Genomic DNA, 14,450 nt, shown 5'->3' on the forward strand with positions numbered 1-14,450 from the left:
ACAAGCTCTCCAAGCAATATGTATGCACATCAAGCTTAAGAAGCTGTTTTTGAGGGTGCCTGGGTGGCTCAGTGGGTTAAGCCTCTGCCTTCAGCTCAGGTCATGATCTCAGGGTCCTGGGATCGAGCCCTACATCGTACAGCAGGGAGCCTGCTTCCCCCTCCTCTGCCTACTTGTGATATCTCTGTATCTCTCTCTCAAATAAATAAATAAAATCTTTTTTAAAAACACTGTTTTTGGGACGCCTGGGTGGCTCAGTTGGTTGGACGACTGCCTTCGGCTCAGGTCATGGTCCTGGAGTCCCGGGATTGAGTCCCGCATCGGGCTCCCAGCTCCACGGGGAGTCTGCTTCTCTCTCTGACCTTCTCCTCGCTCATGCTCTCTCTCACTGTCTCTCTCTCAAATAAATAAATAAAATCTTTAAAAAAAAAAAACACTGTTTTTGATACAAACTGGCTTGAAGCTGAAGTATAGTGGGCTATATTCTTAAAATAGAGATTAAGTTTCTTTTATTTTTAGAGATGAAATAAATACTGTACAGTTACAAAACAGCCAAAGGGTAAGAGAAAAATTAATGGAATCCACCTCTATCACCCCTCAAGAAAACTAGCTATAATCCTATGAAACCATTCTCAAAGATGAGACAAATGCCATATTTTAAAATCAAGCTGAGAAAACCAGTTATTTATAATGGATCCTTCTGGTTAAGCAAGAAGAATTTAATTAAGTCTCCTTGTAAAGACCAAAGCTAGTCTCAATTACATAAAGCTACAGTTCCTAAACCTGGCTGATTAACCTGGAATGTTCATTCTTTAAATTAAGATTTCTGAGATCTACTTCCAGATACAATTCAGGAGGGCTGGGATTCTCTATTTTTTTTTTTCAACTATTTTAGTCATTTCTGATGATTGGTTCTATCTGAAAATCACTGTCTAAAGAGGGTAAAAAAAGATGCCACTTTCTTTCTCACTACTTTTTAAAATAATGGACATGTTATGTGGCCTGTTTCAAATCACTGATATGTAAAAGACTAAAATAAGGGACTAATCAGTTCTGGGGGCTTTAGATGAAGGGAGATCATGTGGTTTCAAATTATCCACACCTAGAAAATGGTGGTCTGAGCCATCAATCATGAACTGCCCTGGAAGAAACGAGCCATTTCTGAGTGTCTAAAGTTGAACTCAATTTGGAATGGCCACAACTAGCAACCTTCTTTAGCACTACAGTCCACACAGTAGGAGCATAGAAATATTTTTTCAGGGGCTCCTGGATGGCTCAGTGGGTTAAGCCTCTGCCCTGGGTTTGGGTCATGATCTCAGGGTCCTGGGATTGAGCCCCGTGTCGGGCTCTCTGCTCAGAAGAAAGCCTGCTTCCCTCCCATCTCTCTGCCTGCCTCTCTGCCTACTTGTGATCTGTCAAATAAATAAATAAAATCTTTAAAAAAGTAAAAGAAATATTTTTTCAATGAACAAATGATGAACACTGTAAGATTCTATGAAATATAAGCCAGATTAAGCTACACTGCCCTGTGCAAGCAAGACTACAACAAGGCCTCTAGAAAGGTTTAGATTTCAAGAAAGGAGGAGGAAAAGAAATAGGAGAGGAGGGAGAGGACGAGAAAGAAGAGGAGGAAGAAGAAAAAATAGAAGAGAATTTCTCCAAGACAAGTATTTTAGTGGCAACCTAATGGCCTGTTTCATGAATCCTCCCGTTCTTTTCGTCTCCCTGTTAACATCATCTCCCTAACTTAACGTCATCTACGCTGGAGCCTCAGGACTTAGTTCTTCCCGCTTCTACTCCTGAACCCCTCACTTCATTCTTGACATAGCAGCGAGAGTAATCTTTTCAAAGGTCTTTGAGATAGATCCAGTGACTCAAATAAGAAATTAGTTCAGAAGTCAGACCTCCTCCAGATACAACACAGGGGCTCCAAAACAGCAGCAACAGCATCTGTCTTGGTCTGTTCAAGCTGCTCTAACAAAATGACCACAGACTAGGTGGCAATTAACACAGAAATTGACTTCTCCCAGTTCTGGAGGCAAGAAGTCTGAGATCAGACTGGCAGCACGTTCAGGCAGGGGCTCTCTTCTGGCTCACACACTTGTGCCCTCCTCACGTGGTGCCCAAGGGGTCAAAACAAGCTCTCGGTAGCTTTTTATAAGACACTAATCCCATGAGGTTCCACCCTCCTAACTTGAAACACGCCCCAAAGGCCCTACCTATTAAGACCATTACCTCTGGAAGTTTGGATTTCAACACATGAAACTGGGGGGAACACAAGCATTCAGACTGCAACCGCTTCCTTAACCAGACATCCTTAACCAAGGTCTTCCAGGGGTATGACCTTGGCAGTAATTCTAGATCTTCTGATTCCCTTTCTAAACCATTAAACCAGTATTTCCATCAGTGCTCTGAGGTACTTGACAACCTTCCAATAAATTCCTTTTCTGCTTAACTTGGCTGGAATTAGGGGCTATAATTCTCAACCAAGAACCTTCCCTGGAACAACGCCATGCCTCCACCCCCCCACCCATCCCCTTTTAAAGACCTGCCACTCACTGAGTTTTGCCTTCCCAAAATGGGTATAATTAAAAAGCAAAAATTCTAAATACCATTTACATTACCAAACATGCCAATACACTACACAGTCCTGCACAGGGTCATCCTGGCATGTACTGTAATCTCAGCTGATAATGCTCATCCTCAAAATCCCGGTGTGGCTAGTTCTACCATCTCACTCTTGTCTCTGGCCAAATTGCCTTATTAGAGGAGACTTCCCTGACCAGTCTATATAAAACAGAAAGACCCTTCCTTATAGTACGTTATTTTTCTTCAAAGTTACTATCACCATCTGATACATCATAAATTTGCTTATTTATATATATTCCATCTTCAGTCAAAACATAAACCCCCCAAGGGCAGGGACTTTTGTTTTGCCATTTCCCTATCTCTAGTGCCTGCAACAGAGCCTGGCACCTAGTAGCTGCTCAACAAACTCTTGTGGAAGAAATTACTAAGTAAATTTTACTTTTTTTTTTCTTTAAGACTAATTTATTTATTTGACGGAGAGAGAGAGCATGAGCAGGAAGGGGAGAGGGAGAGGGAGAGAGAATCTCAAGCCATCTCTGCCCTGAGCACAGAGTCTGACGGTGGGATGGAGCTCATGACCTTGAGGTCATGACCTAAGCTGAAAGCAAGAGTAGTACGTTTAGCTGACTGTGCCACCCAGGTGCCCCTAGCTTTTTTTATTATAAAAATTTATTTTAAAAACTACACTTATTGTGGCTAGCACTGGGTAATGTACAGAATTGTCCAATCACCATGCTATACACCTGAAACTAATAAACGCTGTATGTCAACTATACTTCAATAACAAAAACTTAAAAAATAAAAAATAAATGGATATTGGGATGCCCGCGTGGCTCAGTCAGTTAAGCATCATACCTCTTTTCTTTTTTTAAGGATTTTATCTATTTATTTGTCAGAGAGAGAGAGAGCAGAAGAAGGGAGAGTGGCAAGCAGAGGAAGAAGCAGATGCCCCGCTGAGCAAGGAGCCCAAGTCGGGACTCGATCCCAAGACCCCGGGATCACGACCTGAGCTGAAGGCAGACCCTTAACGGACTGAGCCACCCAGGCATCCTGCATCTGACTCTTGGTTTTGGCTCAGGTCATGATCTCATGGGTTGTGAAATAAGCCCTGTGGAGGGCTCAATGCTCAGCAAAGAGTGTGCTTAAGTTTCTCTCTCTCCCTCTCCCCTCACTTGCACACACTCTCTTTCAAAATAAATAAATAAAATCTTTTTAAAAATAAATGGATATATAAACATGCATTAATTACTTTCACATACACACACACACACACACACACACACACACACACACACACACACAGGTTGTGATATAAGTATGTGCCTCCTAGATCTCCCTTCAAAGAAGGACATGGTGTCCTGTTTGCTGGGAATGCCGCCACCCCTCCAGGGATCATGCAGAGCTGCCTTGCCCAAGGTCATGCTCCTCCCAAAGCGGCCTATATCCAGTGACTGATAGAGAGAAGGGTATAATGGTACAGCCATTTCAGCCCAACAACTCTAGGACAACTGTGAAAGGCCACTTCAGCTCTAGGCTCTCTAGAGAGTCAGCTGGGACTGTTGTTCAGAACGGAGCTGTAACTCAACTTCTGCCAGATTCTGTCTCCTTCCCGTCCCTCCCACAGGTACTGAACACAACGGCACTTCTTAACATCCTATACCCTAAACTCAACCTCAGATTCTGCTTCCAGGAGACCCTGACCTGGAGCATGCTTGTTGTTAAAACTAAGAAACAAACAAACCAATAAACTTCATCCTTATAAAGTGGAAAACTAACATCCCTGTAACAGATTGTCCTATGATAGGCCTTTTCTCCTGCAGAAATGGTTACATAATGAGAGTCCCCTATTTTTAACTAGGCAAAAGGCTAATCAGTAAAATCTATTCTTTCATGCATCCAGCTGTGGCCATATAAGTAATTATGGCCAGTGAGATCTGAGCCAAAGTGATGTGCATTTCCAGAACTTGTCTTTACAGGAGTTAATGTGCCCTTTTCCCTCTGACCCCTTTTTTTGAAAGGGAACATGGACGTAATACTGAGTATCTCAGATCATGCACACGTTGGCAATAACCCTGTAACAGTGCAACCAAATACAAGGAGCCCAGACCCCTGTGGAGCCACCAAACCAGCCTCGCACTTCCCAAAACATGATTATGACCTGAGAAAATACCAAAACCTCTATCTAGTTGAACCTCTACAGCGTGGGTGACAGCTCCCACTGCTGTCTGTGCTCTGGCTGCCTCTATGCCCAACCCTGTGCTCTCACTCGCCAGGTCAGCTTCTGCAGGTCTCCCGAGGGAGACCGCCCTCAGACCGCCAGGACGTCTGACCATTTACGCATCCTTCCTCATGAGCAGTGGTCCTCAAGGGTTAGGGTTAGGAGGACAAAGGCTCTACCTTTTCATTCTGTCCTTGATTGTGACACCTGTTAGGAATAAGTTCCAGAACTCCCCTGCAGGACTGAGCCCAAGCCTCCTTGAGGTTTTGCTTGATCCTTGCTACATCCTTGCTCGGCCTCTAGCCTTGTTCTCTCTTCCCAGTCCCACTTTTTCACTCCCTACCAAGTTTCCCTGAAACTCTTCCTAGTAAGTCACTTCCCTGTGAAATCTCATCCAATGTTCGGTTTCTGGGGCCCCAAACCTGAGACAGTAGTCATTGTGGATATATCCAATGAGTACCATGCCATTCCCCAGGGTTCATCACAGTTAACACCCGTACACCTTGCCAAACTTTGTCCTCTGCAAAATCAAATATACTGTGACTCTTTTAAATAAAAATGGAATTATAAGGTAAACCATGCACCTCACCTTTTTCACTTAAAATGGTTCATGGACCTGTGGAATTTAAGAAACAAAACAGAGGAGCATAGGGGAAGGGAGGGAAAAACAAAATAAGATGAAATCAGAGAGACAAAGCATAAGAGACTCTTAACTATAGGAAACAAACTGAGGGTTGTTGGAGGGGAGGTGGGTGGGGTAACTGGGTGACGTGCATTAAGGAGGGCATGAGATGTAATAAGCACTAGGTGTTATATGCAACTAATGAATCATTAAACTCTACCTCTGAAAGTAGTAATACACTGTATGTTAATTAATTAAAAAAATAAAACAATTCATGGACCATATTCCATGATTATAGAATATATATATATACACACTTCATTATTTTTCAGGATATATGGCTGCCTATAACTTAAAGTCCAAATAAATACCAAAAACAGTTTTGATATCAAAAATATTTTGATATCAAAAACGTTTTGAGCCAGCACCTGGGTGGCTCTGTCAGAGAAGCATGTGACTCCTGATCTTGGGATCATGCATTCGAGTCCCACATTGGGTATACAAATTTTATTTATCTATTTACTGGAGGAGAGCAGTGAAGAAGAAATTTACAAAGAGGAGAAACTTCATTGGCTCATACCTAGAGTTCTGCTCATCAATGAGAGAAAAGATTATATACACATCAACTTCTAGGAACACCAAAAGAAGCAAGGCAGAATTTACTAAAAATAGATAAATTAGGGACAGCTAGGCAGCTCAGCTGGTTGAGCATCTGAATCTTAGTTTTGGCTAGGGTTATGGGATCAAGACCTGAGTCAGGCTCTATCTCAGTACGAAGTCTGCTTGGGGTTTCTCTCCCTCTCCCTCTGCGCCCCCCCACTCATTCAATCTCTCTCTCAAATAAATAAATAAATCTCTTTAAACAATAGGTAAATTATAGGGGCGCCTGGGTGGCTCAGTGGGTTAAGCCGCTGCCTTCGGCTCAGGTCATGATCTCGGAGTCCTGGGATCGAGCCCCACATCGGGCTCTCTGCTCAGCAGGGAGCCTGCTTCCTCCTCTCTCTCTGCCTGCCTCTCTGCCTGCTTGTGATCTCTCTGTCAAATAAAGAAATAAAATCTTTAAAAAAAAAAAATAGGTAAATTATATCCTCTTTACCCTACATCTTTAAACTCCTGGAAGGGGTTAAAGGTCTAAAAAAATTAATATATTTTATATGTATATATAACTTTCAGTACATTAACACCAAAACATATAACTCTAAATATATTTAAGATATATATAAAACTCATGTAAAAAATTAGGATTTTGTTCTTTAGAGTCTTGTGATTTAAGGAGGCAGGCAGAAGATAAAGGAGAATTACATGATGTGTTCGTATATTATTAGCCTAATGTTATTTGAAGTTTGGTGTTTCCAAGGAATATCCTTTTGTTATTGCCAAAATATATTTTGGGGGAGCCTGGGTGGCTCGGTTGGTTGAGTGACTGCCTTCGGTTCAGGTCGGGATCCTGGAGTCCCAGGATCGAGTCCCACATTGGGCTCCCTGCTCGGCAGGGAGTCTGCTTCTCCCGCAGACCTCTCTCCTCTCATGCTCTCTCTCATTCTCTCTCTCTCAAATGAATAAATAAAATCTTTAAAATATATATACATGTGTATATTTTGGATATTTCAGAAGGATATATTGCTCAAATTATGCCTATATTTCAAGGAAGAAGAGTTTATTTACAGATGTTTCATGAGTCTCCAAGAATTAAAATAACAGTCAACAAGCAATAGAAAATTTCTGTATTTCAATACCACCATTATTTAAGATTATAAACACACTTAGAACATAATTGAAAACATAACAGTAGGGGCGCCTTGGTGGCTCAGTCAGCTGAGGCTCTGACTCTTGACTTCAGCTCAGGTCATCATCTCGGGGTCTGAGATCAAGCCTGCATGGGGCTCTGCACTCAGCACGGAGTCTGCTTGAGATCCTCTCCTTCTGCCCCTTCCCCTGTGTGCATATGCTGTCTCTCTCCAAAATAAATAAATAAGGGGCACCTGGGTGGTTCAGTCATTAAGCATCTGCCTTCGGCTCAGGTCATGGGCCCAGGGTCCTAGGGTTGAGCCCCTCATCAGACTCCCTGCTCGGCGGGGAGCCTGCTTCTCCCTCTCCCTCTCCCACTCCCCCTGCTTGTGTTCCCTCTCTTGCTATGTCTTTCTCTGTCAAATAAATAAATAAAATCTTTTAAAAATAAATAAATAAAATAAATCTTTAAAAAAATGTAATAGTAAAAACGATCTCTTACTGGATTACAAGTGTAAAAGAGATTTAATAAAGCAATGTAACATTCATTTTCCACAAACTGACGATACTGGTGCATAAAATCAAACAGAAGCTTTTAAAAGACAAACTCCTATGAATGACAAAATTGTTTTATATTCATTTGGAACTGTTCAATGTTGACATATCAAAAACTCTGGTGGGCCAATAATCTGTAACGTAATTTAAGAATGTTAAGATGAGGCATGGCAGAGAGATGCACTTGCACTGCTGATAAATTAAGAAACAGAGGAGGGTCAGATATAAGACAGAACTTCCATGGTGGTGTTTTTCCTATTTGTGCACTGCAAAGGGAAATCTCCAATCTAGTTATTAAACTTTCAGTCTGTCAGAGGTAATAGCTATTATGCCGAAAGCAATTACACAGGCTAGCACTGGAGATCTGAGGGTTTTGTTGTTGTTTTAGCAGAAGTAAGATAATTCCTGGGTTTGTGTGTATGTGCACTTATCTCTTAATCAGCAAGTACATCCACAATATCAAAACTCTCACTCCTTTTTCCATTTCCGCTTGATTGGCAAAATCACAGATTAAAAAAAACAATAACATTACCCTAGATAAGTGTGCCCCCATGTTGCTTGCCTTTGATGTAAACATTTTTAGACAATTTTTCAAGATTGATTTTATTTATTTATTTATTTATTTATTTATTTATTTATTTGACAGAGGGATAGAAAGAGCCAGAGAGTATAAGCAGGGGGAGCGGCAGAGGGAAAGGGAGAAGCAGGCTCCCAGCTGAGCAGGGGGCCCAATGTGGGGCTCGATCCCAGGACCCTGGAATCATGACCTGAGCTGAAGGCAGTAGCTTAACTGACTGAGCCACCCAGGCATCCCTTAGACAATTTTAAAAAACAGATTTACTTGTAGGGGATTTTCTTGAGATGCAGAGAAGTGGCTGCATTTCCATGAGGGTTCTTTCTGATATTGCTAGCTATATTTTTAACATCCTTTAAGAATATATATATATAAACGTGGGAGAAAATATATATGCAGATACTCCCCCAAATTAAACTAACCATGATGTCATTCCTACAGAATTATAAAAAGAATCACTTTTTTTTTCTCTCTGAACAAATACGCACCTTTTATTTGAATAAAACATAACAATTTTCAGTTACCCTGGACCTGAACATTGAAAAGGTCTGGAGTAGTACCACACATGAGAAAATTATGTGCATGTCAGGTAGAAGTGTTAAATTTATATTAATGACTGATATAATAAATGAACTTGTTGTTGTTTATGTCTATTCTAACTATCTCATTAGAACGGTATCACTGGTTTCAAGCTGGTCTCTGCTAACCCTTGTGAAGTTCTATAAAAAAACAAAAGTAAAGCTCCTGACTGCTTGGTGAGAGGCCAAATCCTAACCACTAAACCACCAGGGAGTGTCCTGACTGCTCGGTGGTGATTGCTAAGTATTCTAATGTGAGATGGGGGCGCGGGGAGGTAAAATACTCATAGCATAAAATTCACCATTTTAACCATTTTTAAGTATACCGACAGTTCAGTGGCATTAAGTACATTCACACTGCTGTACAATCATCACCACCCATGTCCAGGATTTTTCATCTTCCCAAACTGTAACTCTGTACCCAATCTATTCCCCCTTTTGAGACCCTGGAAATCACAGTTCTACCTGCTGTCACTATGAATCTGGCTACTCTAGCTGCCTCAAATAAGTGGAAGCAGACAATATGTGTCCTTTTGTGTCTGGCTTATTTCACTTAGCATAATGTCTCCACAGTTCATCCTTGTAACATGTGCCAGAATTTCACTCCTTTTACAGTCGAACAATATTACATTGTGTGTGTGTGGGGGGGGTATGTGTATTTATAAACACACACATACATATAAGACACGTTTTGTTTATCCATTCATCCAAGGGTGGACATTAGAATTGTTTCCGTTTTGGCTATCGTGAGTAATGCTACGAACATGGGTATGCGTACACATATGTGCTCAAGTCCCTACTTTCCATTCCTTTGGGTATATACTCAGAAGCAGAACTCGGTGTTGGGTGATGCAGTAGTTCTCAGTTTAAGTCTGTGGGGAACCACCACACTCTAATGTAAGACTGGTGCATTCTATGGGTCTGAAAGGTATCTCTTGTCTCTTGCACACTGACTACATGAACCTTAAAATTGTAACTTGTAACAAATGTCAGAAGTGGCCCAGGATTTCACAGCTGGAGGGGAGACAAGTGTAATAATAGCAGCTATCAGTTATTGACGGTTTACTAAATGCCAGCTTCCGAGCTAAGAGCTTTATATACAAGGATGAAAATACAGCCAAGAAATCAAAAGTGCCATCTTTTCCTAAATGCATTTCTCAGTGTTAAGGTTGTTACAAAACAAAGAGAAACAAGTCAGTTGGTTAAACAGTTTAGATTTTCTCCTGAGGATTTTTCAGACCTCAAAAATATGTACTGTGGGGGCGCCTGGGTGGCTCAGTGGGTTAAGCCACTGCCTTCGGCTCAGGTCATGATCTCAGGGTCCTGGGATCGAGTCCCGCATCGGGCTCTCTGCTCAACGGGGGGCCTGCTTCCCTCTCTCTCTCTCTGCCTGCCTCTCCATCTACTTGTGATCTCTCCGTCAAATAAATAGATAAAATCTTTAAAAAAAAAAATTTTTAAAAAAAAATATGTACTGTGACTTTCTAAGAAAGGATATGTGAAGCCATTATTCAAACTGTTTGGCTTTTGTTGAAGATCACGTTGCAGGAATGATCTGATCTAGGACAAGGGCGGCACATTAGCACTGGGGACCAGACTGTTCTTTGCGGTGGGAAGCTGCTGTGTGCATTGTAAATCATTCAGCAGCGTCCCTGTCCTCTACACACTAGATGCTCGAAGTACATTCCCCAACTTATGACAACAAAAATGTCTCCAGACATTGCCAAATGTACCCTAGGAGGCAAAAATCACCCACAGTTGAAGAGTACTGGGGTCTGTTACTATCTCACTAAAATCACTAACCACTTTCCCACTTAAACAGAAGCCATTAAACAAATTTCCTTGTTGTCCCCTCCCAGCTCAAACCTCTTTGTTTTCCTCCTTTCTTCTTCATCTACAAAACAACAGCTGCCCCTCTCAGCCTCTCCTGTGCACTGGATTCCATTCCCACTCACCTCATACCAGAACCTGTCCAGCAATTACCCACGGGATGATATGTCTAATTTCTCCTTTAGCCTCCAAACATGCTCATTTTTTTTCTTTCCTAAACAAAACAAACCCAAACCCTTTCTCAACCCTCTTAAGTTTATCCCTCTCCTCTATACAACTAAATTTTCATAAGAGTCCATCTTATACTTAGGGCCTCTACTTTTCTTCACCTCACATTTATTTTTCTGCCCAATAAAATCTGGGTGTACAGCCATTTCTCTATTCTCTCAAAGACCAAGACCTCCCATTTGCCCAGTTAAGTGGTTCCCTCAGGGTTTGGTCATTACCTGACATCACCTATGGTTGACAATATTTTGAATAAACTCTTTCTTTTTTGTTTGTTTTATTGTGGACTTTGGTTTTTGTGTTTTGTTTATTTTTTTGATAAACTTCTGAAGAAAATATGTGACCTGGGGAGTAGCCTATGTCTTGAATTCCATGACACCACTCTCACAGTTGTCTTCTCCCAGTTGTCTTCTCACCTCATTGGTAGTGTTCTCTAATTCCCTGTGTCTTCTGTCACCTCAAAATGTAAGCAGTCCTTGGGGGGTGACTTTCAGTACTCCTATAAATGATTTCCATCACTCCAAAAACGTCAGGAATTCTCTATTTATCTCTGACCCCATTATATCCTGAGTTCCAAAGTAAGATCTGTTGATAGCAAGATAGCAGAATTTGGGGGGGGGGGATCAGAATTTGTTTATTACAATAAACAATAATAACTACCACCAAAAAATACCTTCTACATGCCAGACACTGAAGAAAGCACTTTACAAACTAATTTAACTTACTCCTCAACAGCTCTGTGAAGTAAACCTCACTATTTCAACATTATAAATGAGGTTACAATCTCAGAGTTTGGTAGTTCTCTCATGTAGCTAGCAAATCCTAAGTATTAGATCATAACTAGCTTTTACTTCAGAGCCAATTTTCTTAACCAAGTGATACTATTTCATCTTATCTTTTACATTTCTCCTCAAAGTTTAATTCTCTTAGATCTTCCTGATTTTCACAAACTTATAGGATCATTTAGGGTCAAAACTGTAAGCTGTGCACACTCTTGGCCTCTGTATTAAAGAAGATATTTTTCCAAGAATTCTAGGACTAGAAGAGAGTCATCATTATATAGTTCATCTCCAAGCCTGTAGGCAGAATTGTATCTAAACCATTCCAGACAGATGGGTATCTTCTATTTTTAATGACATCTAGGAAAGGAGATTCTCGCTTACTAAATTTAGACTGTGAGCCAAAGGCAGGAAGCATGTCTAATTTTATGCTCCATATAGCTACACCTTCATATACAGCTGGTAATCTGCATCCTGCCAGGATTATTACCATAAGTAGAAATGGACACTTAGAAAATACAATGAAAAAAATAAAGCTGGTCACTAAGGAGAGATTCCAATGGACTCTTCAGGCAGACAAAAGGACAAAATCATTCTAAAGTACAAAAGAGTTGACATCATATTCTTCCATATATATTAAAATCCATCTAGTGGAAGTAACTGGAAAAACGACAATAGAATTTCTAGTATGAGGTACATGCATCACCTGGCTGTAACTACTTTCAAAGAGTTAACTCCAAATCTTAGGGAGAAAAGTCTTGAATGCATCTGAAGTTACTGGCATTTTGAGGTTTACAGTTCTACTCTTGCCATCATTCCTCTAGGCTCTAGGCTTTGGAATCCAAACACGTCACCACCACCCCCAAAAGATTTCTAATTCTGCCTGTCAGATCGTCTTTGCCAGCTCTCAACACATTAAATGAAAAACAAACAAAAAATTCACAAATGCTGCAAAATGAAGTTTCTAGCAGTATACTTTACAGAAATTCTTTGCACTATTTGTTACAACATAAAGCTAAAATTGCTTTAAGATAATTATCTCGAAGAAGCTACCAACTAGAGCTGACACAAATGTTTAATTGGCCCTTTGTCAAATGCTTCCCCGAATGAACTGGCTGAGCATCCATCTTCACAAAGTTAGGAGGGCTTTAGTATTACTTCAAATAACATAACCTCTTGGGTCAAATCACACTGCAAAATTACATCTGTTTTTAAATGATTAAAGGAAATTGCAGTGGATAATCACATGAGTATAACTTCTGACCTCCATTATCACATTAAAATCTAGCACAGACTAGCAATAAATGAAAGCTGATAAAGCCAGGGAAATGTTTGTATAAAATTACCATAGTACCGTTGGTACACTTCCAAAAACCCAGGTCATGGCTCAATTATTTTTTAAAACAGATATTCATCAAAAATAGCAAATAACAAGTATAAGATGAAAATACTGACCTAAACCAATCTGGCAAAACCACCAAACACTTTTTTGAAAGTAATTCATGCTGTTTCCCAAAAGAAAGCATCTACTTCTATCTAGGCAACAAGGGAGGCCATTTATGGCCAAAACAGTTCTATGGGTTTGGTGAAGGATTTGACAATGAACTGGAACTAAAGGGGCAGTTTCTACTTTGTCACATTCTAGTTTTACAATCATTGTTTTCTTTTTCTTAAGATTTTATTTATTTATTTGACACAGAGAGAGAGAGAGATCACAAGTTTCAGAGAGGCAGGCAGACAGAGTGGAGAGTGGGGGAAGCAGGCTCCCTGATGAGCAGAGAGCCCGATGCAGGGCTCGATCCCAGGACGCTGAGATCATGACCTGAGCCGAAGGCAGAGGCTTTAACCCACTGAGCCACTTAGGTACCCCTATAATCGTTTTAACCTGCCTAAGTATAAACCTGTTACAAGAATAAAATACACATTTCAAACTAACAATCACTTTCAAGTTTATATCAAGATGTCTTACCTCCCAAAATTTAGCCTAAACAACAAAAATATTACCCTGTGTTTGGCCATACAGTAGCTACTACATAAGTCCCAAGTTTTACTTGGTGTCTGCTGGAGGCTCATGCAATTTTTTTTCTCAACTGCTTCTCAGTCATCACCCAATCTGGAGGTGGTTAATTACTTTATGATTCCAATTCATATTTTATCACAAAACAATCTCTCATTAGTCATTAGAGTAACCCATTCATAACACACAGGTTTTTTAAAATAACAGCTTAATTGAGATACAACTCACATGCCATAAAGTGTATAACCCCTTTCAAGTGTGTAACTCGGGCACCTGAATGGCTCAGTTGGTTAAGCATCTTCCTTCAGTTCAGCTCATGATCCCAGAGTCCTGGAATTGAGTTCCGTGTTGGGCCTCCTCCTCATCATGGGGCTCCCTGCTCAGCCGGGAGCCTGTTTCTCCTTCTCCTTCTCCTATGACCCTCCCCACTAGCTTGTGCTCTCTCTCTCTCCCTTGCTCTAAGTAAATGAATTTAAAATCTTAAAAAAAAAAGTGTGTAACTCAGGGGGTTTTAGTATGTTCACAAAAATTCTACATCAATCACCACTATCTAATTTCAGAACATTTTCATCACCCCAAAAAGAAATCTCATATCCATCCACAGTCACTCCCCATTTCCTCCTACCCTGGCAATCATTAATCTCTTTTGTCTCCATGGATTTGCCTCTACGGGGCATTTCATATAAATGGAATCATACAGTATATGGACTTTTGTGACTGGCTTCCTTCACTTAA

The 14,450-nt window shown here is 40.7% G+C and overlaps 1 protein-coding gene across 7 annotated transcripts in view; it reads right to left on the reverse strand.

Annotated features, from left to right (window-relative positions):
* SCAI (suppressor of cancer cell invasion) overlaps positions 1–14,450 on the reverse strand; it is a 140,268-nt gene that overhangs the window by 89,821 nt on the left and 35,997 nt on the right. The window contains exon 3 of one of the 7 annotated variants that reach the window (XM_047700361.1): positions 5,397–5,423. The exons of the other annotated variants lie outside the window; for them this stretch is intronic. The gene's annotated coding sequence lies outside the window, so the exon portion shown is untranslated. The remainder of the gene's footprint in view (positions 1–5,396; positions 5,424–14,450) is intronic. 7 annotated transcript variants of the gene reach the window in all.

Source organism: Lutra lutra, chromosome 13, assembly GCF_902655055.1.
Source record: "Lutra lutra chromosome 13, mLutLut1.2, whole genome shotgun sequence".
Taxonomy (NCBI): Eukaryota; Metazoa; Chordata; class Mammalia; order Carnivora; family Mustelidae; genus Lutra; species Lutra lutra.